We start from the raw sequence: 25,440 nt of genomic DNA on the forward strand, positions 1-25,440 counted from the left end.
TAGTTAGTTTTATGCCCCCCACCACAGAAGCCTTGGTGTTGCCTCTGTTGGTCTTCTGAACCTCAAAGGGTTAAGCTGCCTGCAGAACAGCTAGCCTAACATTTCCTGGTACCAGGAAGGCCTGGTTCACAAAGTTGTACATCTTAAGTTATAATACTGGATGATGCACCGTTCACCACCTCCTCCTTAGGACTGTGGCAGGGAGACCCCAGTGTGGCCCTCATGACTCCCACCTCTTGGTTTTCACACCATAGGTAATCCCCTCCTCTTGAGTATGGGTGGGCTTCTAGCTAATAGACTATAGCAAAGGCAAAGAGATCTTGCCGTTGTAATTAAGGCCCCAAATCAGTTGATTTTGAGTTAAGGAAACTGGGTGAGCCTGACATCATCAGGTGAGAGCCCCTCTGAGAGACCTGGCCCTCCCTGAGGTGAGAGCCTTTCCTTGTGGGCTGATGAAGTAAGAATCGTGTTGTAGAGCCAAATGGCAGGAAATGGAGGGTGGCCTCTAGGACCTGAAGGTAGCTGTCAGCTGATAGCCAGCAAAAAATGGGGCCCTGAATCATATAGCAGCAAGGAAATGAATTCTGTCACCAACTGGAAGGTTCTTGGAAGCAAATTCTTCCAAGTCAAGACTCCAGATGAAAATGCAGCCCAGCCAACACCCTGATAACAGCCATGTCAGACCCTGTACACAGGCCCCAGCGAAGCCATCCCTGGACTCCTGCCTGCAGACACTGTGCGATGATCAATGCGTGCTGTTGAAAGTGGCTAAGTTTGTAATAATTTGTAATGTGGCCGTAGAAAATGAAAGTCAGGATTGGACTCTCCCTCCCCAACTGCTGCGGGGTTGGCAGTGAGTCCCTCTCTGGGAACTGTCCCCTGCCAAAGACCTCCCTCTCTGAAGGTCATGCAATGGCTGGTCAGTGGTGAGGAGTGGAGGAATATGAAGGGATGAACTGCTTGCCTCTAGGTGGGACAAGGCTGAGGGACCCTGTCAGCTCTCAGTGGGATGGGCTGTGGCCTTGGTTGTGAATTTGAGGCAGGTCAACTTCCCCCCTCTCTAAATCCTGCCTTCTTGACCCCCCCAGAGGTGTGATGGAAGACTACCCCAGAATAAACTTCCTGCATGTTGATCTCCATCTCAGACTCTGATCTCCCAGGAAGCCTGTTTTCTTTAATATTTCACTTATTCTTATGTGGTCTCCCTTAAAGACCAAAGACTAAAGGAAAAGGCAGTTGAGAAGAGCAGGTGTGGGTGACCTTGTTTTATATGATTTTTTTTTCTAAATTTTAATTATTTTGTTGTTGTTGAGAATATACGCAGCAAAACATACACCAATTCAACAGTTGCCACATGTACCATTCAGTGACATTGATTACATACTTTGAGTTGTGCAACGATTCTCACAGTACTATTCTGAGTTGTTCCTCCCTCACCATCTTCTTCTGAGTTGTTCCTCTCCTATTAACATTAAATCGTTGCCCCTTAAGGTTCTTACCTAACCTTTTGAGTTGCTGTTGTCAATTTGATCCCATATAGATATTTCTTGAAAGAGCGTAATACTCAAAGCAGACCTTTTGTACTAGTTAAGCTAAACTATCTTTCAGTTTTAAGATGATCTTGGGATATTTTTGGTTTAAGATTTAAAGATTACGTCATGGCAATAGTTTCAGGGGTCCATCCACCTTCCATGGCTCCAGAAAGTCTGAAGTCCACGAGAATTTCAAATTTGTTCTGCATTTCTCCCCTCTTGATCAGGATTCTTCTATGGAATCTTTCATTAAAATGTTCAGTAATGGTAGCCGGGCACCATCCAGTTCTGCTAGTCTCATGGCAAAGGAGGAAGTTGTTCATGGAGGCAATTAGCCACAAATTCCATATCCTCCTCCTATTTTTGACTCTTTCTTCCTCTTGTTGCTCCAGGTGAATACAGACCAACCGTAGTGCTTTGGAAGCTTTTAAGACCCCAGGCACTATGTAAAAACCTAGGAGGTAGAACAGGAGCATTAAACACTTTATTAGGCCAATTAACTGGGATATACCATGAAACCATGACCCTAAACCTCCAAACCAAGGAACCAAATTCCATGAAGTGTTTGGTTGTACATAAGCAGCTTCAGCAGTCGCTTTTTTTGTTGTTGTTGTTGCTATTGTAAATATATCTATCACACAACTTTCCGCAGTTCAACTTTTTACAGCTGTACAACTTATTGACAGCAATTATAATAATTGGCTGTGCAACCCTGCCGTTAATCAATGTGATTTTTCCATCACTGTTAACCCCTCTTTTCTCCCTCCTTCCTATCCCTGGTGACCACTAATGAACTTTGGTCTCTATAAACAAACAAACAAAAAAATCCAAACCCACTGCCATTGAGTCGATTCTGGCTCAGAGTGACCCTATAGGACAGAATAAAACTGCCCCATAGGGTTTCCAAGGCTGTAAATCTTTACGGAAGCAGACTGCCACATTTTTCTCCCGTGGAGCAGAGCAGCTGGTGGGTTCAAACTGCTGACCTTTTTGGTCATTTACCTTTTCTTGTCTTTTTACATAAGTGAAGTCATACAATATTTGTCCTTTTGTGATTAGCTTATTTTGCTCAGCATAACGTCTTTAAGCTCCATCTATACTATAACGTGTATCAAGACTTCATTTCTCTTGCTGGCTGAGTAGTATTCCATAGTATGTATGCACCACATGTTGTTTATCCATTCAAATGTTGATGGACATTTAGGTTGTTTCCACCTTTTGTATAATGTGAATAGTGCTGCAGTGAACGTTGTTGTACAAGTCTGTTTGAGCCTCTGCCTTCAAGTCTTTTGTGTATATACCAGGACTGGAATTGCTGGGTCATATAGTAGTTCTATTTCAGTTTTTTAAGGAACCACCACTCTTTTCCCCAAGGGCTGTACCATTTTGCATTCCCACCAGCAACGGATAAGGGTCCAATTTCCCCACATCCTCACCAACATTTGTTATTTTTCTGTTTTTTTTTTCCCCCCAATCCTAGCCATCCTAGTGGGAGTGAAATGGTATCTCATTGTGGTTTTGATTTGGATCTCTCTGATGGCTAATGATGCTGAGGATGTTTTTGTGTGTTTGGTAGCCATTCAAATGTCCTTTTTTGTGAATTGTCTGTCTATTCAAGTTTTTGTCCATTCTGTGATTGGGTTATTTGTATTTTTGTTGTTAAGTTGTCAATATTTTATATATATTTTGGTTATTAGATTCTTGTCGGATATATGGTTTCCAAAGATACTCTCCCGTTCGGTAGCTTGTCTTTTCAGGTTTTTTGGTAAAGTCTTTTGACAAACAAAAGTTTTGATTTTTATGAGGTCCCATTTATTTATTTTGTCTTTTGCTGTTTATGCTTTTGTTGCTTTGTTAGATAGGAGCCCTGGTGATGCAGTGGTTAAAACCTTGGCTGCAAATCACAAGTTTGGCAGTTTGAATCCACCAGCTGCTCCTTGGAAACGCTGTAGAGCAGTTCTACTCTATCTTACAGAGTTGCTGTGAATTCAAACTGACTTGATGGCAACGGGTTTTCAATGGGCATCTATTGTTGAAAGCTAGGCCTGACAGCTTTGCCCCTGCTTGTTCTTCTAAGAACTTTATTGTTCTAGCTGTTGGGTATTTTGAGTGCCTTCCAACCTAAGGGGCTCATCTCACAGCACTATATCAAGCAATGTTGTGTTCTGACTCATAGTGTTTCATTGGCTGATTTTGAGAAGCAAATCACCAGGCTTTTCTTCCCAGTCTGTTTTAGTCTGGAAGTTCTGCTGAAAACTGTCCACCACAGGTGACCCTGCTGGTATTTGAAACACCAGTGGCATAGCTTCTAGCACCACAGCAACACGCAAGCCATCACAGTACAAGAGGTGGGAGGTGGAAACTCAACTTAGACTCACCGAGTTGTTCCCTAATCTCTGATATGTCACTGCACAGATGGAAAGAGATGGGAAGAGCCATCTTCTCCTTTTAGATCAGAGTTCTGAGTAATACGGTTTATGGTGATTTAGCAATAATGATAGGTAACACCCACACAGTGCTTGCTGTGTACCTGGCACTGTCCCAAACACTTCACAAATACTAATTCAATCCATCCTCACAGCAATCCTGTTGGTAGGTAATATTAAAGTGATTAACAGATAAATGCCCTCTAGTATGGTTTGCGTTTCACACAACTTCCACTTCAGAAAAAGGGTCTAGGCTCATGGACTAATGCTTGGAAAAGACAAGTAATTCAAGCCATCAGTGAATTTGCTAATAGTTCTTTCTCTCTTTAGAAAATAATTGGTTTTCAGTGTGGGTATTATATAAAATACATGCCTATTCTTGACTGTTCTGGGACCAATTACTAAACTTTTAAAATAACTCGGGCTCATTTCCTCTTTCTCTTCTCTCTCCCCTGTCTATCTTCTGAGTGTTCCTCTGTTCATAGACACATACCCTTGTGAAAAGAAGAGGAGATGAGCAAGAACTCAAACCTGTCAGACGTGGTTACCTGTGACCAGCTCTGGCAAAGACCAGGTGGGCGAGGAGCTGGACACTAATGGGAGCCCTGTCAAGGCCACTTTCACATCAGCCTTGTTCCCACCTGCCATGGTGGCTCCATGCTGCCTCTGAGGTCTAGGGCCCAGAACACTAGACAACAGGAAAGCGTTGATTATTCTCAGTTTATTTTGAGTTGTGAATTTTCCCTTTAATTTATTACCAAAAAGTTCCTGGTCAAACACCAGTTTAGTGCAGTTCCACTGAGCATTTGAACATGTTTGTTATTCACAGTCTATTCTTAAACTGTTGATGTTTGCTGGCCATTTTGATGTTTGCTGGCCACCTTCTCTGCCTGGTGTCATTCTGTGCTGACTACAGAAAATGCATATATCCCAGCCTCCACCATGGAGGAGTGGCTGGAGAAAAAAAGAAATATGAATGGACAAAATGAGAAAAGTAAGTGCTTTTATTGTCTCTTTTAAAATAAATAATAAGTAAATTGTAAAATGTTCCTGTACCTCTTATTCTCTATTTTATTCAGAATCTCCAGCGTATGTGTTTCCAACCGCTGGTATAATAAATTACGACAAATGTGGTGGCTTAAAACAACACACATTCACCATCTTACTGTTCTGTAGGTCAAAAGCCCAAAATGAGTCTCAATGGGCTGAAATCAAGGTGTTGTGAGGGTTGCATCCCTTCTGGTGGCTCTGGAGAGAATCTACTTTCTTGCCTTTCCCAGCTTCTAGAAGCTGCCTGAATTCCTTGGCTTGTGACCTCCTTCCATCTTCAAAGCCAGCAATGGTTGGTTATGTCTTTCTCACATCATATCACACCACTCTGACTGTGCCTCCTCTGCCGGCTTATTCCATATTTAAGGGCCTTTGTGATTACATTTGGAGCCCTGGTGGTGCAGTGGTTAAGTGCTCAGCTGCTAATGAAAGGTCAGCAGTTCAAACCCACCAGCCACTTCATGAAAGAAAGATGTGGCTATTGGCTTTTGTAAAGATTCCAAAAAAAAATAAAACCAAACCTATTCCCCTCGAGTAGATTCCAACTCATAGCAACTCTATAGGACACAATAGAACTGCCTCATAGGGTTTCCAAGGAACAGCTGGTGGATTCAAACTGCCCACCTTTTGGTTAGCAGCTGAGCTCTTAGCCACTGCACCACCAGGGCTCCATCGTAAAGTTTACAGGCTTGGAGGTCCTGTGGGGCAGTTCTACTGTATCATACAGAGTCACTACAAGTTGGAATCAACTCAATGGCAGTGGGTTTTGGTTGATTCCATTGAACCCACCCAGATAATCCAGGGTAATCTTCGTATCTTATAGTTAGCTGATTAATTCCAGCTGCGATCTTAACTCCCCTTTGCATAACATATTCAGAGGTCCTAAGGATTAGACATGGACACCTTGGAAAGGGCATTATTCTGCCCATCACATCCAACACATATATTTTTCACATAATGCCATGTAGACCAAATTCTGTGTAGACCAATGGACATTGCTATTTAAACAAATAAAACAAGAGAAAGAAAATAAAAATCTTATCATATCATATTAATGATAATTAATGCAAAAACACAATTATCCACTTTATGTTCTTGGGTGAAGGTGGTCATGTGCACAATCATTAGTAATTATTACTGCCCACAGTCGAGTCAGTTGAGTTTGGAATATTGTCATCATGACGCAGAAACAAGTGCTGCTGGCTCTGTGTACTGGCAAAATGAGCACTCGATGTAATTAATTGCCAAATGATGCAATACAGGCAATGTGTATTTTCAGAAGAAAGAATGAATCTCTATCCTTTTCCATTCTTCCTGATGATTCACATGTACTTGAAGTGGGCTAGAAATCCAGAATTCTTCCATCCATTCAAGTTTATCAGCATGCTTGGGAGATACTTTTTTAAGTGTCTGACAAATGTTAGGCACTGTGCTAGGGAATGAGAAAACGATGGTAAACAGAAACACACATGCTCTTTGCGGTCATTGAACTTTTGACCTAATGAGGGTCCATGTGGGAAATCTTATAAGCCTTATGAAGGAATTAATGGAGCTCACTTGGAAGCATTAGTAGGATTTAAAGTGGGTGAGAAGATGAGGAAGATATTCTAGGACCAGGAAGGAAAGCTGAGTAAAGCCACCAGGGCAGAGATGCATCTGGGGACTGGCCTCTGTATTGCTACCTCTTGTGGTCTCTAATTCCTGTGTTGGTTCCCATGACATCGCTCTGAGGCACACAAACTCAAAATCAGGGTGGAAGTACTGGGAGAAATACATTTTCTGGGCTGAGGGGAAGAGAATCAGAAGTCTGACTTTAGGGAACAGACGGCAATTGTATAACAGTGAACAAAGGCAAAGGCTGTTTATGCCAAGTTCAGAAAATGCTGAAAGTTGAAGGGCAGCTCATGACATTTCACTCAGGGACATGCATTCCAAAGAGCTGACATCGAGGGTTGGACGCTGAAGAGCTGAAAACAAGACTTAGAAGAGAAATCAAGGAGTGCTCATTGTTTAAATAAAATATTAGATGATCTTTTAAAACAAGTATCTGTAATTTTTTTTCTGGATGGTAAACAGGCCCTGAGCATCCAGTTTTTCATTTTGAACAATTACAAGTTATCATATTGACTTAGGTTTTTTTTTTTTTTATTGATTTCCTACTAATAATTATTTTGACAAAATACTCTGCCCTGACAAAGTCATTAAGAACAAAACAAACAGAAAAGCACCACCATGATCTTTGTAAGGAGCCCTGATGGTGCAGTGATTAAGAGTTCAGCTGCTAACCAAATGGTCGGTAGTTTGAACCCACCAGGAGCTCCTTGCAAACCCTATACCACAGTTCTCCTCTGACCTATAGGCTCACTATGAGTTAGAATCGACTCAATGGCAACAGGTAACAGGATCTTTGAAAAGTTGTTACAGACTTCAGGAAGTGAGGAGGAAGGAGGCTTCCGCCAAAGACCTTGACCATGGGCTGCACAACTGTCTTAGTGAGGGGAAGTAATTCTGACTGCGTGATAGAGTAACCTTAAAATCTCAGTGTTCTAGCACAATAAAGGTTTATAGCTTGCTTTTGTCAGGGTTCAACATGGTTGTGCTCCAGTCATTCAGGGACCCAAGACCTTCCATGCTGAGGCACAGCCATCTTCCACGTGTCCTCCTGCAGACCCAGACATCAGCTACCCCATGGACCAGGGTTGGTGCAGAGAGGGGTTGGGGAGGCATGCTGCTTTTAACTGCCTCATCCTGAGAATGGCACATCGCTTCTGCTCACTTTCCCTTGGAAGAACAAGTCACATGGTGTCTTAGGCTGGGTTCTCTAGAGAAGAAAAACCAGTGAAGTGTATATATATATATATATATATAACATATATAGACCCAGAGATAGAGATTTATCTCAAGGAAATGACTCACACCGTTGTAGAGGCTGGCAAGTCCCAAGTCTGTGGGTCACGAGTCAGGCATCAGGCTAGAGGCTTCTCCTGACTCACATAGCTGCAGACACTGACAAACCCAAGATCCACAGGTCAGGCAGCAGACTTCTGGCTCACAGTTGTGAAGGCTGACAAATCCAAGATCAGCAGGTAAGATGGCAGGGTGCTGGTCCAAGTCCCAAGAACTGGAAGTCAGATCCTGATAAGCTGAATGCAGGATCCAGAGTGAGTAAAAGCCAGCTAGCTTTGCCAGAAAGTCCACCTATATTGGACAGAGACCACACCCCCAAGGAAACCCCTTTTCAATTGACAGGCTACTCACAGCAGATCTCATCATGGAGGTGATCACATTATACCAGACTTCGTCATGGAAATGATTACATCATTATACAACTGCCAGCCTACATCATAACTGGCAAACCACTGAGAATCATGGCCCAGTCAAGCTGACGTACCATCTTAACGATCACACATGGTTTCCTCTCTCTGTAAGCGTTCTAGGAAAAAGTGTAGCATAATTGGCACCCTGAAAGAGAAAAGCATTCAGCCAGTCTGTGCTTCAGCACTGCCACAGATTTCCAAATTATTTGGCAAAAATACAAATGTGATCTTTTGTTACAAGTCCATCGACTGAGTCAGCAGATTCTCCACTTCCTTTGGATTCCTTGGTGTCTAGATGTGCAGAGGGGACACAGATGAGAGAAGGGGAGTAGAAGACCCCCTTGAGTACCCAAGGCAGATATTGGACACATGTCAGGTGATTCCCACATCTACTTTATTCTACACCCTCACTCCCACCTGGAAAGTTTCATCACAAAGGCCCATATTTAGTGTACACACAAGAATCTCTGAATATGCTGCATTTGTCATTTCAGCCCGCCTTTTATGAGGTGCTAAGTTGTCTCAGTACACATCTGCATTTTGGAGTTTGACAGCACCTTTGCCCAGTACTGTGTCCCTGAGTGATGCAAATGGTTGATGCACTTGGTTGGAGGTTCAAGTCCACCTAGAGGTGCCTCAGAAGAAAGGCTTGGTGATCCACTTCTGAAAAACCAGCCGTTGAGAATCCTGTGGAGCACAGTTCTGCTCTGACACACGTGAGGTCACCATTGGTTGAACTTGACTCCATAGCTAACTGGCTGCCAAATAGGATCCTACAAAACTAAGCTTATGTCAGAGATGTGATCCCTGAGAATCAAGACGACACTCTCAGTAATGATTATCTGGATGTGAAAACAACGTAATTGGGGCAACCACCACCTGTCCTTCCCCTCTGGCCTGGAGACATGGCCACAGCTATTACTGCCTCCCCTAAGAGGGAGCCTCACGGTCACACAGCCACCTTTCCCTCTCACACTTTGCCACGCTGTCTGGTGATCTAGAGAGACAGGGATTGACACCTTTTGGCTAATTCTAGAAACAATTGTTATCAGTTGATTTCCAGGCTGTTTAGCACAAAGCAGTACTTGGTTCTGGTAACAGAGATGGATAATTCCAGCTCGCTGTGTTCCCTCAAGCAGCTCCTCCTCCTGCCCCAGACTCTATCCAGAGCTGTGGTAATGAGAATTGTGAGGACCCTGGTTATTCTGAAGGGAATCTGGGCCACATTTGACGGCCATTTCCTACTGGGCAGAGAAGAGCTGATAAGTGTGGCGGAGCAATCAATAGGCCTGGGTCTGAAAGGTGTTCCCATTAAAATAGGGCCATTTGGAGGCGACTTCTTACTTGTAATTTCCATCAATAAATCTATTGCACCATAGATATTTCTGTTAAAGTCTAACCCACCGGGATAATTAAACAAGGAAAAAAGCAACTGATTTACTCACGGAGATCATTCATAGGGCCATGTTTAGACTTCTGTTGTCAACTATTACCATTGCTTTTTTACACTGGAATTTTCTTCCTTTCTTCCATTTTTGCCTCAGAGATTGTGTCCTTGCATTTCACAACCAGATGGGAATTTCCTGCCAAGGATGGAGACTTGAAAATATTTTTTCAAGTAGGTAGATATAAGTTGGAGACCTGGCTGTCCTGCTTACGATCCGTGTGACCTGTCTTAGTTAAACTGTCTGAGCCTGCTTTCTCTTCTACAGAATGGGGATAAACCAGTTGCCCTTGAGTCAATTCCAATTCATGATGAACCCATGTGTCAGAGTAGAACTGTGCGCTATAGGGTTTTCAATGGTGACTTTCTGGGAGTAGATTGCCAGGCCTTTCTTCTGAAGCACCTCTGGGTGGACTTGAGCCTCCTTTTGGTTGGCGGCTAAGTGTGTTAACCATTTGCACCGCCCAAAAGCTAAAAAACCGGTTACCATCCCATCAACTCCAACCCACTGCGACCCCATGAGTTTCAGAGTAGAACTGGGCTCCATATTATTTCCAGTGACTGTGATCGTTCAGAAGTAGATCACCAGGACTTTCTTTCGAGGTGCCTCTGAGTGGACTTGAACTGCCAACCTTTCAGCTAGTAGCGGAGTGCGTAACCATTTGCTCCATCCATGAACTCCATAAAACGGGAGTAGAATGTCAATTTGTGCTGTTTTGCAAGGATTAGACAAGCATACAAAACAGTGCAGAGGAGGCACTCATAAACCTTGGCCTTTCTTTTTTTTACTTTCTCCCCTTTTTTCTCGTTCTCCTTTCTGTCTTCTCAGGAGCACTCAATTGTTTTATAAACAGGACCCTCATAAATGGGCTTGTTGAGAGCTGAACTAAAGTGGCCCAGATTGGGAGGTTATGAGTACCTGTGTCGTCTTTGTAAAAGCAAATAATCTTCTTAAAAGCAAAATACCTTATAAAGGAGGCAAAAGTTAAAGTTGCTTCAGAAATATGCAGGAAGCCACACTCTGGAGGGAGAGAGGTGGGTGCCTGAGTTCCAGGAGCCATGAGAGAAGACATCCCAGCCACGCCCTTCCCTTGGTGCCCATGACACACTCTCCTGGGTTTTCCTCATCCTCCCATCTGCTTCTTTCAGCTCCTTTGATGGCTTAGTTTTCTCCGTACAACTTAGAGTTTCTCAAGACTCATTTCTAGGCCCTTTTCACGTCTCCCTTTATCTCCTCTCCCTAAGCAACTGCACCCACGCACATAGCTTCTGTCCAGATACGTCCTGGGGACTCAGATTTTTATCTCCAGCCTAGACGTCCGCTCTGAGCTCTGGACCCATATATCCTACTGCCTACATGGCACGCTACTTGAATGTCTCAGATGCACCAAAGAGCAACTTGGCGGGAATTAACCAATGCTGCTCCCCACCCCCCACCCCCGACCTGGCCCTGCTGCCACACTGGCTGTCTCAGTGAGTGGTGCCTGCATCCAGAAAGTTCCATGAGCCATCCTTGGCTCCTCCTTCTCTCTCACCACTACCTCCGATCAATCACAAATCCAGTCACAAATTCCACTTTGGTCCTACCAACCCATTCTGCGGACTGTAAGTGGAGGGATCTTTTTAATACCCCATCTAATGTATCTAATATGTCACCCTCCTGGGTATACTTCCAATTTAAAACCTTTCAAAGGCTTTCCATTGCTCTTAGGATAAAATTCCACAACCTTAGCATGACTTACAAGGAGCTGCAGGATGTAGGGCCCCACCTATCAGTTACCTTCATCCCACATTGCTTCTCCTCTGTTCCTGGGTGCCACTGGCATTGTTAATTGCCTGGAATGCACCATACTTCTTTCCATCTTGGCACCTTCACGTGTGCTTTCCTTCTCTTTACAACTTTCTCTCGCTCCCTTCTTTCCTGAGCTAGCTTTTGCTTACCTCCAAGACCTCATCTTAGAAAATGCCTTATTTCATTGGTTTTAAAACACAGTTTCCACATTTTGTTGTTGTTGTTAGCAGCCATCAAGTCAGAACTCAACTCATACACAACACACAACAGAACGAAACTCTGCCCAATCCTGCACCATCCCTACAATCAGTTGTTGTCAGACCATTGTGATGCATAGGGTTTTCATTGGCTGAATTTTGGAAGCAGATAATCAGGCCTTTCTTCCTATTCTGTTTTAGTCTGGAAGTTACACTGAAACTTGTTCAGCATCACAGCAACATGCAAAGCTTTGCTGACAGAGAGGTGGAGGCTGCCCATGATGCACACTGGCTAGGAATTAAACCCAGGTCTGTGGCATGGGTGGCAAGAATTCCATCACTGACCCACCACTGCCCTCTTCCACATTTTAGCATCTGTGAAATGGGGACACATCCGAAACATGTTGGCCCGGCAGCAGTTGGAACACAGTTTTTTTGGGGGGGGGGGGTATGCAAGCATCGAAACCTGCAGAATGGGGCTAGTGGCCTGGAAGGAAGTTCTGGAGACAATTGCAGAGCACTCTTTTAACCCAGAACCAATGGTCGTGGTGTGGGAGTAGGGGGTGGTGAATCAGATCTGTTAACAACATTCCCCGACCAGGTGTCAAAAATGGTAAACTCCACCTAATTGGAAATTTGGTTTAAGAGCACAGTACCAATAGGGTTGAGTTCTTTTGTGGATCCTTTTAAGAAATGTTATATTGCCAATGCTCTTAATGACACAGGAAGTGATGGTGTGTGGGCAAGGACAGATATCGAAAACTCCTAATAGAAAGTGTTCAGGAAGAATTGGACTCTGAACGTAAAGAAATTTTAGAAATTCCTTAAGAGTTTATTTTGCTTATGTTTTCTCTTTTAGTACTGCACAAAAATGACATGCAATAAAAATCTATGTCAGATTAAAGTAAAATAGACATTCTAAGTCACAAGAAAGCATTGGGTCTTACTTAATTGGAAGCATTTTCTTCCTTCCTAGTGGTACATAAATAAGCATGTGTTTTATAATTGGTGACACCTTAGATTTAATGAAATACACCCAAACCTAAGAGCAGCTTTCACTGACACCGTCCTTCTATAGGCTGTCCCATATTCCTGTACCTCCTTCTATCGCTAATAACAGTTGTAATAAATAGCAAATTGTCTAATTAGTTATTTAATGTCTGCAAGAGTGTAAGCTCAATAAGAAAAGGGACTATGTATCTTTTATGCCCAGCTTTTCTCCAGAAGCTAGAAAGGAGAGGTTGCTTTAAAGATATGTGTTTGAATGCAGGATGATTCTCTCTTCCTTTGGGTGACATAGAAGCAGACAGCTACACCAAAACGCCTTCTGATCTGGTATAGGCCACAGTGCTTGGAAATAGACTTGGGTGGGGAAGAGCAAGACTATGCAGTGAGAGGCTTTTAGCTGCACTGAGAGGCAGTGATAGCTCTTGCCCCAACGAGCCCCTGCACACAGCACACTGCCATACAATGGCAGGCAGGCAGTCAGCGTTATTACTCCCTCTCAGGCCTCAAAGCACTCACAAGTTATCTGGAAATGATCCAGTTCCAGTTCCTCAGCCTAGAGACTAAAGTCTAAGAATGGCAGGAGACAGTGTGTGAATATGGGACAGCAACACACACACACACACTATAATTAATCTCTTCCTTTTTAACACTCTCTTTTAAAGAATAAAAGAAAGGTTTAAGGCCTATAAGTCAGCGTTTCCGTGGGTGAGGGCAAGGGCTTTGGAAATGGATATGACCGTCACACATATTGGCTCTTGGATAAATGCCCATAGCATGCTCCTCCAGAGCTCCAAGCAGGTTACCAGGCAGGACCTGGGAACTCCCCCATCTCCTTCGCCAGGAGCACACCCGAGAAGGAAGGCTGCCAACTCACTCACAGCTCTGGATGCTAGAATCTTCCCTTCATGATGCCCTCAAGCAGTCAAAGCAGTGAATCTGTCTGCTTTCCATTTTTATTCATAATTCTGCCTTGTCAGCTCTGTCTTAATCACAGCTCTGAGTCTATGAAAGGAGTACAGTAAAGTGTATATATGTGAGATCCCAGATTTCAGTAGACACCCCTGTCATTTGAGATTCAGATGAAATTGGCTCACAGCCCATCCCACCTGTAGGGGGAGCCCTGCATTCTTCCCAAACTCTCCTGCAACAGAGAGAAAACTGGGGGTAGGGTGGGGCTCACATTTTTCTCACCACCTTTGGCCCCTGCTCCAGCTCCACTGGTGAGTCCAGTTTATGGATTGCCTCCCGATCTGTGTGAGCAGCTACTATATCCCACCCAGACATTCCAAGGATTCAGATTCCTTCCTTGATTTCCCTCAGGACACCTCACTCACTTTCATGGATTGAGTTGTGTTCCCCAAAAATATGTGTATCAATTTGGCTAGACCATGATTCCCGGTATTGTGTGATTGTATACCATTTTGTCATCTGATGTGATTTTCCTATGTGTTGTAAATTCTATCTCTATGATGTTGATGAGATGGGATTAGTGGCAGTTATGTTAATGAGGCAGGACTCAATCTACAAGATTAGATTTTGTTTTAAGCCAATCTTTTTTGAGATATAAAAGACAGAAGCAAGCAGAGAGACATGGGGGATTTCATACCACCAAAAAAGCAGTGCCAGGAGCACCGCCTGTCCTTTGGATCTGGGGTCCCTGCACATAAAAGCTCCTAGACCAGGGCAAGATTGATGACAAGGACCTTCCCCCAGAGCCAACAGAGAAAGAAAGCCTTCCCCTGAAGCTGCCACCCTGAATTTAAACTTACAGCCTACTAGTCCGTGAGAAAATAAATTTCTCTTTGTTAAAGCCATCCACATGTGATATTTCTGTTATAGCAGCACTAGATGACTAAGAAACTCACATAAAGCCTTTCCTAAAGGGTAGGGAGCTGGAGAGAATGAATTCCAAACACAAACAACTCAGAATGGAATATTGGGCTCTCTTTTGGTTGAAATTCTCAGCCAGTTCTGCAGACTCAATTTCTCCCAGTTTCTTAATCAGAAAAGCTCAGCTTTCACCAACTCACGTGCTCAAGCTCATTTTCCTGCCCTTCCTCTACATCTCCAATGGACCAGTCTTTGCCAAGTGAACAGACAAGTGTGAAGATTCATTACCCTCTGATGCAATTATATTTATACCCTTCCCTCACCTTAGAGGCAAATTCGGCCTGAATTAGTTTGGGTTTTAGATAATATTTTTCCCTTCCTGGTCACCTGCAGGTGCCAGCAACAGACTCAAACATACCAATGATCATGACGATGGTACAGGACCGAGGAACATTTCTTTCCATTGTACGTGGGATTGCCTTGAGTTGGAGCCACAATATACAGAGGTAACAATCATCATTGTTAGAGCTGGAAAGGACCGAGAGTTTTTCTATACAACGTCATTTTGCAGATAAAAAACTTGAAGTTCAGGTTTGTTGAGACGCCTTGCCCAAGGTCAAGGGCAGTAAGTGGCTAAGCCAGAATTAGACTCGGGTCTGTTGTCCTGCAGCCCAGGGACTTTTTGCTTTGTCCATGCTATAAAGCAGGAGTCTCAACCCAAATGCCTACTTGGAGCAGGCAAGTAGTGATGCAATGACTGAGGGGACCAGGTGTGAGTACATACGCCTGCATTGTGCAGAGTGGGGACGCATCACTCCAGACAGGGTGTTCCTGCCAACACTGTAGCTTCTGTTTGGCTCCAGCAGGTTTTTGTCATGCTAAACGGCCTGCCTAGGGTTGCAAAGATCTTTTTCTTTTTTCAAGAAAAACTAGGAATCTGGATTTTAAAAAATTGTATGGTCTCTTTATTAGCTCATATTTAAAACAAACACTGTGTAGGCCAACCAAGACACATTTGTAGACCAAGTTCAGCCCTAGGGTGGCCAGTTTGCAACTTCTGCTGTAAAGAATCTTTTAGAAGGTTTCCCCCAAGGGTCTCTCTCTTGGCTTTCTGGGCTTTTTTCCTTGAAGTCTCTTACTATTCAGATAAGCTCCTCTATCTTCTCTCCTCCTCCCTACTCTTCCTACCTCACCTCCCCACCAATTCTGAGCCAGAAACTCATGTTCCTTTCTGTGGACTCCCAGACCTGGCTTACCAAGCTCACCCTATGATGAGCCTCAGCCTAAAGTTCCGAATGGTCCTGCCTGGCTTCATTTCCCCGCCAACTCCCGTTCACATTGCTGGAGATTTTGAGAAGTGGGTCATCCATAGTGATCCTAAATGCACTGGGGACCAGACTAGACACAGCCAACCACAGTGAACCAAATGCCTTGGAACATGCTGGCTGTTTCCGTGAATGATTCTTGCCTTCTGTGGAATTTACCTAGATGGTAATCAGAGTAAACAAAACAAAACTTACAGCTAAAGAATGGCTTTCTTTGGAGTGTGAAAACCACAAGCATATTTAGCATGCTTTGCTAAAACACCAGGAGAGCAGTTCCTAGAAATAGCCACCTCCTCACAGAATCCCTCATTAATTGCTGAAGCTACAGTGGACTTCACATGTGTAGCTCACTTCTCTGAGCAGATGACAGTGACCCCCTCCCCCCCAGCACTTGTCTACCGGGGGCCACATACTCTAGTGTTTACAGGGATCGGGCAGGTAAGTGACGTGAGTGTGGTGAGCCAGGTGGGGCTGTGGGAGACTGGAGAGAAACTTGCTCGTCTCCAAGGGGTAGCAGTCACTTAGATCTAGCAGATTTCAGGTTGCAGGCCCAGTGTAGCAATATCTTCTGATTTTTCAAGAGAAGTGTAAATATGGATATTAAAGTTTGGTAACTAATTTAAATAAAAACAAAATACCTTTCTAATCACATAAGAGTTCTCTGAGGGTTTTATTTCGCCCATGGGTTGCCAGATAGCAACCTATACGTTGAAGGATAGGGCCAAAAACTACTTAAAAGCAGCCCAGAACACTCAGGATGTTGCTTCCACTGCTCCTATGCAGCTACTTATCCATGCTTTTAGATCCATTTCAGCAGGTCATGTAACGACCCCTAGTTTGATGCCTCTTTCCCCTAAATCTCATTCTATACAAGAATATCACATGCCACTTGAGTCTTTACAAAATATGTCCCAAACTTGATTGGGCATACCCAGGAAGAAGGAAATTAGCAAGTCTAATTACTGTCCCTGGTCCCTTTAATATTTTGTCTCAAACACACTAGAAAACACCAGCAGCATTCAAATCACCCCTCTTCCCCTCCTATCTCAGCATACTTCACTTGTTTACAACCAGGTTATCTCCAAGGTTGAAGTCATTCCCTCAGAGTAGTTACACATGTCATGCAACAGAATGATGCTCTCCCTATCCATGATCATTACACGTATCCAGAAAAGCTTGAGGTTGTTGTCATTCTGAGGCCTACAAGGAAAAGCTTATATTCTCTCCTGAGGGCGTTAGCCATTTCTTCTGTCAGTCATATGAAGATAAGACTGGTCCTTGTTCAGGAAACCAGAATGGAGGAGGCAGACCTCTGGAAGCAGAAAAAGGAACTGTACTTCTCTCTAAACAAAATTTCGTTTAACAAATATGTGTCAGGCACTATGCTACACAATTGGCCATCACATTCTTGAATTTAGACCTGTCTTTCAGGTTGCTCCTGAGTGAGAGTGGTAGAGACCACCGTCAAAGGAGAGGGAAGGAGGAGAAACTGAACAGTCCCCAAGTAGGAGGTAAGGGAGAAATACTTCATAGGCCAGATTATCTAGTTTCTTGTGATTATCAAGGCTTATTTTTATTTTGTTAAGCAAAAGACTTTAGTAAAATTTCAGCTTTATCTCAGCTGTGCTGTTAAGTGTTAATAGGATGGCCACAATTCCTCATTTGTGTCAGGGATTTATTTACAGGGTGGGTAAGTTCCTTCCTCAAGATCATCTTGGTAATGGTGGCGGTAATGTGGAAGAACCCAAGGGGAAGCAAATTTTAGGAGACTAAAATAGTTTTCAGAGTCTAGCTTTCCCCTTGTGGGTAGATTTCTTGCTCGAGTTAATGGCCTTAGAGGGTGTAAGGTTTATTTTTTATTAAGTAAGTTGGAAATTTCCTATGCAGAATCAATTACTCTTGTAGGAGATATCAAAGAACTATTCTCCTTTCCAGCATCTATGTTTTCATGCCTGGAAGTTAATTTCTCATTTTTTCCTCCAAACTTGCTATTCTTCCCATCTCAGTTTCGACCTTACCGTTCAGTTAATTAAAAAAAAAAAAAAAAAATTAATTACTCAGGATAAAAACCTCAGTGTTTTGGTCAACATCTTTCTCTCTCTCCCTTACTCATCTTCCTATCTCTTTAATACCATATCCAAACATTCACAGTTCTGTTGAGCTGTATTTCCCTAACTGATACTCCATAAAAGACAGGAAGTATTATTGGAGACAGTATCAGAACAGTATTCTTTGGTCATTAAGTTTCGGAAACATTACATAGTGTGTACCCCTCTTAGAGATTTGCAGAGTGCACTAGCATATTAAAATCTCTGAGAAGTTCTGTGATTAAAAAACTCACTCAATATAGTCAAATTCTAAATTGTCCACACTTTTCAACCATGGAACATTTCTCAGCACTCCTTTCAGTGTTCTGTATATCAGTGGTTTATTCATACTAATTTGGAAAGTGCTCTTAGGAGTGTACCCCTACAATGTCTTTCCCAGAGGTACCCATTACCCATTTCCTTTGTGATTTCCCACCTACCTAAACCATTGCACCAATCTCTTAATTGCTGTCTCAGCTTTCAGTCTCTACCAATTTTAGGCCATCCTGTCTGAATTCAGGGTTATATCCCCTCAAAGTACAACTGTGATTAAGTTTCTCCCCTACCTAAAAGTCTTAGCTGGCACCTATACTGCTAGCAAACTAAAGTCCCAACTACTTAGCATGTACATGCTTTTCTTTTGAGTGTCAGGTTAATGCATAATGAAAACTGGCCACACTTGCCAAGTCCTAAAACTGAATTAGATCCCAAATTACCTAGAGTAGCTGAAGGCAGACAGAGTCCAGTATGATAAACAAGAAGAGAAGCCAAGGTCATCCTTGAGATCCAGCATTGAAAGTATGGGAATAATTGCCAAGAATTTTCCAGTATTAATGACAGACACCAAACTACAGATGCATGAAGCTACAAAAACCAAGCAAGGTTTTTAAAATCTCGCATACATAAAACCAAAAACCAAACCCATTGCCATCGAGTCGATTCAGACTCATAGTGACCCTATAGCACAGAGTAGGACTGCCCCATATGGTTTTCAAGGAGCGCCTGGTGGATTCAAACTGCTGACCTTTTGATTAGCAGTCATACCTCTTAACCGCTATGCCACCAAGGTTTCTGCCACATACATAGGCATATCAAATTTAAACTGTTGTTCTTAGTTGCCATTGAGTCACTTCCAACCTACAGCAACACCATGTCTGCAGAGTGGAACTCCTTCGTAGAATCTTCAAGATAGTGATCTTTTGGAAGCAGATTTCTAGGCCTGTCTTCTGAGGTACATCTGGATGGGTTCAAACTGCCAACCTTTCAGTTAGTAGTCCAGCACTTAACCATTCGTGGCACCCAGGGACTCCTCATATTACTGAAAACAAAATTCAAAGGGAAAATCTTGAAGACAGGCATAAAAAAGACAAGTTATATATATGTATAAAAAATATATAGAGGAACAACAATTACAGCAGACCTCTCGACATAAACCATAAAGGTCAGATGACAATGGAATGACACCTTTAAAAGACTGAAAGAAACAAACTGTCAACCCAGAATTCTATACTCAGTAAAAATATCTTTTAAAAAATGCAGGAGAAATAAAGACTTTCCTAGACAAGGTGAAACAGAGAATTCATTTCCAAGAGACCTACTCTACAAGAAATGTTAAAGGAAGCTCTTCAGACAAAAGAAATATGATACCAGACAGAAACATGGATTTATACAAAGAAATAAAGAGTTCTGGAAATGGAATAAATGAAGATAAAATAAAATCCATTTTCCTCTTATTTTTAATGGCTTTAAAATTTAACTGTATATGTTAAAAAAGAATGACTTTAGTCTGCAAAGAGTAAAGTAAATGTTGATAAGATGAAAGTGAAGTCTAAGACAGGTGATCAGATTTGAATCCAGGTCCATGTAGGGCAGAGGTTGACAAATCATTTCTGTAAAGAGCCTGATAGTAAAGTAAATATTTTAGGTTTTTTAGGTCACACAGCCTCTAACAGCTACTCAACTCTGTCATTGTAAAAAAAGTAACTCTAAAAGTGTTGGGGAAAGTAGAGAAAAAGTGTCTTGCTCTTTTTTTTTTTTTTTTTTGATAAGGCAATAGATGACTTGGAAGGTGATGAGGAATAGATCAGGTAAGTTTAACTTGTGACAGTTCATTGGCCAGGGTTTAGACCTTAAACAATGCAGGGAGCTGGGGCTCATGCCCTGAGGCCATAACGGATGAGGATAGGTAAGATGATTGTATTAGTTTCCTGTGGCTTCCATAACAAATTACCACTAACTTGGTGGTTTAGGACAACAGAAATTTATCCCCTCAAAGCTCTGAAGGCAGAAGTCCAAATTCAAGGAGTAAGCAGGGCCACATCCCTGCTGAAGGATTTTGGGAAGATTTCTCCCTTGCCTCTTCCAGCTTCTGGAGGCTTATGGCATTCCTTGGCTTGTGGCAGCATCATTCCAATCTTTGCCTCTGTTTTCACTTGGCCTTCTCTTTGTGTCTCCGTGTGTTCTTTTATGTCTCTCATAAGGATATTTCAACTAGATTTAGGGCCTCCCTAATCCAGTATGATCTCATCTTGATACTTACTTTAATTACGTCTGAAAAGACCCTGCTTGCAAATAAGGTCACATCTGAAGTTCTGGGTGAACACAAGTTTTGAGGGCACACACTATTTAACCCGCTACACTGGTATATAGCCAAGGGGCACTGTCTCTCACTTGAGTCTCCACTTTTAAGTTCCATCTTTTCCTTCCAGTTTTGTTTCTAACCACATTGCTTCTTTTACCAGCCCAAGATTTCAGACATAAGAATACCTTATTGCTGTCCATATACCTCGTGATTTTTGTCGCTACATGTTATTTACATTATTCCATTCACTTCCATCTCTACCTATTAATATTCTCTCAACATCATCTCAACATTTTCAACCTCCAATTAAAATGCTACCTCCTCCAAGAAACTTTTTGTAGTCCTTCCAAATAGACTAAATTCATCCCACCCTGTGGCCCACGACAATTTCAATATCTATAATAATCTGATGTTTGCACTAACTGCTAATGTGATTATATCAAGCCCATTGTAGGCTCCATGAAAGCAGCCACCATGACTCAATCATTTCTTCATCTCCACTCTTCCCATCCACTCTCCACCCAGCCCCGATGCCCCAGATAGATTATGGCATATATGGGTTCAGCAAAAGTCTGTTGAATGAAATTTGACTTCTTTGATACCTGTTATCTGGGGTAAGGTAAAGAATAAAACTGACTTGAGTGCAGACACAGGACTTTTTTTTTTTTTTTTGAGAGGGGGCAGTCTGATTAAGCAGAATTTGTCCCCTAAGAGCCTTTTAAAACTAGTCAGGGTGTAAGACCCTTCCAGCCAGGGAACTGGAGGGGTAGTCAAGAACCAAGGAAGCCCCCTGTAAAAAGGCTTGAACCCTTCCCACATGGTGGAAGGCAGAGAAAGGCTGTAGCTGAGCCATTCTGTCAAACGTATCAGCTCCTGGGCTAATAGTCACAGTGGACATGAGACTTCTCATGGGCCCACAGCTTGTACACTGTGAACTCAGTCCCTTGGCAAGACTAAGCCTAGTTAGATGGTTTCTGTTCAGCAAATATTCACTCCCCAGCATATGAACAGGGTATACAATAGGGAGAGGCAACAGTTAACAGAAGAAGGGAAGCTCAGCAAGGACTACAGTGGGACAGGGAAGACTCGAGGACAGAGGATTGAGCTCAGTCTTTAAGGATAAACCTGACTCTTGATTGGCAGATAGCAGAAGTGTTCCAGGAGCCTGATCAAAGATCACAGGTCAATGAGCCTGGTGTGTGGACCAGTGAGAAAACCAGTATGGTGGACAAGTCAGAAATAATAGCAGCAGTGAGGCACAGCCCCTTGGAAGCAAGTGCAATTTGGTGCAAAATGAATCAGAGTTGCCACAAGATATTAAGAGGACCTTGGTCTTTCAATGAGCTTCATCTTGTAGCTTAGATGCTGGATGACAGCTGGAGAAAGGTATTAGTATACATGTCCTTATGAACATGGCCTGGCAGTGTCAGTATCCTCCACAGAGGAGGCCATCATTGCTACAGAAATCTTCAGCAACTTGAACTTACTCTGAGAAAATAATCAGAAGTTGTTTACGACTCTGATTTTTTCTAGATACATTTAAAAATAATCAGAATCTAAACGGTTCCACCAATTTCACTTCCTTTTCTCACAAGATTAGGGTTCAAAGATCCCTATTTTCAAGAGGACTTCAAGTATTTTCCTGTCTAATCCTTCACCTTGTCCTTTGTCAAGGTGACCAGTTCTCATTGTTGGAGTTCAGATCAGCTCTAGGATCTTTTTCTAACCACAGTTTAGACCCTGGAGAGTAGAGCTTTAACAGGGGTTAACTTCTCCACATCCTGCAAGCATTGTAAAGACCTAGTACGTTGACTTTTACAGAATGTTTAGGGATCCAGAGTCTATTTGGGCTATAAATGTGCCAGGAAAAGTCCTTGGATGTTCATTAATTGTGTGGTGGCTCAAAGTACACTCCATTTTCTACCTTGATATCTTATTAAAAAGTTGGAAAAGCTCTCTATCAGGATTAGAAAGACAACTTTTACTTGTACAATGGGTGGTTTTTAAAAGGCTTGGAGGTTCATTCCTAACACAGGTCTATTCAAATGTGTCAAAGGCACTTGTCATTCACTCATACATGCAGGGAAGGTAGGAGACAGAATACAGAAGAAATTAGATACTCCAGGGTAAAAGGAGAAATTTTTCTCTTTTGGCAAAAAGGAAGCCCTTCACACATAGCAGCTGGGTGTGATGTCGAGGGAAGGCTACGGAGCCCATTTCTCTTCACCCTCTTAGTGGGGAAAAGTAAGATACTGTGCTGGGTTTTTCAAACATTCAAGTTCTCACCAAAAACCTTTCTTAATTCAAAGCACTCACCAGGGTTTATATGTGCAATCACGGTTACTTATGGTTTGAACACTGTATTTTAGAAAATTCAAGAGTTGTCACCCAAAACCAAAAAAAAATAAGGTAATAGAATATCTAGGCAACTACACAGAAGGTCACTTGTCTCCAAATATGCACTCTGAGTTTGTGACTCTTGGGTCAGACAAGATGTCCAGGTTGTGTCAATGACGTTGACATCTGGCCATTAGCATTTCCAACTGAAATGGCAGAGTCACAGACACTGGTCCTTGAAACCTTGCCTAATGGTTTACATTCTCCACATTGCTGGTGACCCTGTGTCAGCAAGCATCATCTGACTCTGTGTCAACTTGCAAACTGAGGTTATTGCCCAAGACAACCTGCCCACCCAATCTACACTTTACCAATATAGGTTTTGCTTCAGTGCCATGCTCATAAAACTCAGAACTCTTGACTCTAGAATCCTGACCTGGATCTTTTCTCTGCCCTACTGAAGTTGGCATTTGAACTTTAGCTTTGCTCCTTGCGTATGTTCACCTAGCTTACCCTTCCGTTCTTAACACCCATTGTTACCTGTAAAAGTAGAGGAGTCCCTGTTTTAACTCTGACCCTACTGAAAACAACCTTTGACTTTAGCTGTGTGACCTGCAGCCCTCATGAGGAGAGGACAGTGACAATGCATGTGCTGGGTTAACAGATGCTCTCTCCCCCTCAGCCTCCCAGACTTTGCTTTTAACTCATGACCAGATAATATCAATGACAATGTGACTGAAAGTACTGAGGCCAGCCAGATAGTTGATCCTACCTGGACTCTGGCAATGAGGGCCCCCCGACTCTCATGGAAGGCAGCATTTCTTATACTAGTATTGTATCCCACTAAAAGGAAAAGAGAATCTGGATTTTATCAAACTTCTCATACTAATTTACCTTTATGCTCAGGAGAAAATTCATCCCAAAGGGTAATGTATTCAAAAAGCTGCAAGTGTCTGGGAAGACGGACTTATAATGAAAAGTGTGTTTTTACCCCATAGCTCTATCATGCCCTGACATTTATAATGAAGCCTGGAGCCAGAAATAGACTCTTCAGGAGCACGCTATGTATCTTAACAGCTAGATTAAGTCTATTCAGCTTAAACTGTGCCTTTGCCTGGGAGGAGTCTGGGGGTTTCTACGACAGTGTGTTTCGGTGAGTTTCTGGAATTGCTCTTGGTTTCCTCCTGGGCTCTCTTGAGTGGCTCGGTGGTGAATAAACAAGACCACAGTGTTCTTCTTTTGCAGGCAACTCAGAAAAAGTAATAATTGCCTCCATTTCTAAGCAAGGCAGAATGTTAACCTTTCGGTATGTTTTACGCTCCCTTCAAATTATATTGATTTGGTCTTTCATTTTGTGATTAAGAAAGAATTTTAGTTAGCAGCCAAGATGGGCTGCCCTCGTATTTTTCACCGTTCTTAAATCCACCTTGAAACCCTTGGGTAGAGAGTTGGAATGTTTTGGAAAATTAATTAAAAGAAGTCTTCAAAGTTTTTATAGCTTGAAGAAACCACGAAAGGTCACGGTGAGGGGCAGGGATGGGGGTTGGATCATAGGCTTTCCCTTATTCAGAGAGAAAAAAAAAACATGTGAAGTAGCTGTGAAAAAAACTGTTGTATAATTTTGCTTTAAGATTGTGGTTTTCCAAATGTCTTCTAAAGAAAACACTCCACTTTAAGAAATAGTTTAATGTAAGCTGGAGATCCTGGGGTGGAGAATAATCTTTAGAGACGCGAGTGTTCTTTGGAAAATAATTAGCGAGAAACAGATTTAGGGGCCACAAAGACGGGTGGGTAGTGAGACTGTTGGCTGATCGCCAGGAAGATGTTTGTCCAGTTGAAAAGCAGCGGCCACAAGCTTTTCTGCTGACATTACACGGGAAAGCAGTCTTCCCTCCTGTGAGCATAGATGGGGTGTGTCAGAGGAGAGACGGAGGAGACAGACAGATCAACTTCACTTCTCTTTGCAGAGGGGAGGCTGTGCATAGAGAAAAATTACACGGACTCGAGAGAGGCCATCATTCATGTAAAGAGGGTACAGGATGGAAGGAGGGGTGGCAATTTAGTGGCTCCTGGTGAGCCAGCTATGTAAATGGTAGCCTACTAATTGAAGGGAGAGTGTGTGCCTGGCCTGCAGGGGGCAGTGTGACTCAGCGCCTGTGGCCAGCATCGCAGTCCAGAGTTGCCAGATCTTCTGATTTTTTAAGAAAAGCCACAAAACTAGATTTTTTTATTTGAAATCTCATCTACTTTAAAACATGGGTAACAAGCTTAAAGTCTTTTGAAAACATTGTTCTGAAGTCTTCTCTGAGAATGGCATTTCACAGTCACAACAAATAAACTTTGATTATTTTAAGGCAATTGAAACAGGGAATGGTGATATTAGCACAGAAAAAACCAGTTGCTGCGGGGTCTACTCCAGCTCGTGGTGACCTCATGTGTGTCAGAGTAGAGCTGTGCTCCACGGGATGTTCAAAGGTTGGGTTTTTGGAAATAGATCACCAGTCCTTTCTTCTG

Source organism: Elephas maximus, chromosome 1, assembly GCF_024166365.1.
Source record: "Elephas maximus indicus isolate mEleMax1 chromosome 1, mEleMax1 primary haplotype, whole genome shotgun sequence".
Taxonomy (NCBI): Eukaryota; Metazoa; Chordata; class Mammalia; order Proboscidea; family Elephantidae; genus Elephas; species Elephas maximus.